Consider the following 1118-nt stretch of genomic DNA (forward strand, 5'->3'; position numbering starts at 1 on the left):
ATATATTTGTGTATGTCTGATGTGTGTCTGTATGTGTGTGCATGTGCGCGTGTGTTTGTGTGTATATCTTCCTTTTAATTTAAATTGAATAATGATTTAATAAGAACTTTTAATATCATATTCATAAGGAAAACAGCATAATATTTTTAATTAACTTTACTTTCAAATTATAAAATACTAGATGCATTTATGCAATGACAGAGTATATGGTTCTTATATTCATCACAGATTTTTTCCACCTTCAGTTATCAAATAAACTCTGTTACTTCAATTTCTTAATGAATATTTAATATCGAAGAAGTTAAATGATTCTGAAAACAAAAAGGATATTAATATTAATAATGATAATTATTATAAAAATATTAATAATAAATCCTTGAAATATTTATTTTTACATGAATAAATATAAATAAAAATTTCTATATAACATGCAAAATTCCATTTTATATTTTATTCATAAATAATTTTTAATTTTTCTTTAATATTTTTTGTAATAATTTTTATTTTTTATAAAATAAGAAAATATTTAATTTTTAGAAAAATTGTTCTAATTATAAATTATGATTATAAATTTTATATATTACATATAAAATAATACATATTATATATTTTTATATAATAAAATAATTAGCTATTTTAAAAAACTATTTATTTTATTTATAAATTAAATTTTTCATTATTGATGAATTAATAATAACATATATTTTCATTATTGATGAATAAATAATAATATATATTTAATAATATTTAAAAATAATTTAAAACTATTTCTCATATATAAAAAAGGTTATTGATCAAAATTTTTACACTATTTAAATTTTTTATACAATATATCTTTAATATTAATCAAAAAATATATTTATTTTATTATTTATTATATATTATTATTTTAAATAATGCTAATAATTTTTTGAGTATTTATATCAAATTTAAATTAACATTTTTATTAGACTAAATTTTTATTAAAAGATATATATTGTATCTTATATATATACCATATGTTAAATAAATGAATGTTAAATGCATGAATAATTTACAAATTATTTGTATAATGAATATGTAGAAAAAAATCGAGGAAGATCAATTCTTTATTTACAAAAAAAAAAAAAAAAAAAAAA

At 14.3% G+C, this 1118-nt stretch overlaps 1 protein-coding gene across 5 annotated transcripts in view; it reads right to left on the reverse strand.

Moving 5' to 3' along the window:
• LOC102680032 overlaps positions 1-1118 on the reverse strand; it is a 17373-nt gene that overhangs the window by 15192 nt on the left and 1063 nt on the right. The gene's annotated exons all lie outside the window — the stretch shown is intronic.

Source organism: Apis dorsata, unplaced genomic scaffold (assembly GCF_000469605.1).
Source record: "Apis dorsata unplaced genomic scaffold, Apis dorsata 1.3 scaffold_52, whole genome shotgun sequence".
In the NCBI taxonomy this organism is placed as follows: domain Eukaryota; kingdom Metazoa; phylum Arthropoda; class Insecta; order Hymenoptera; family Apidae; genus Apis; species Apis dorsata.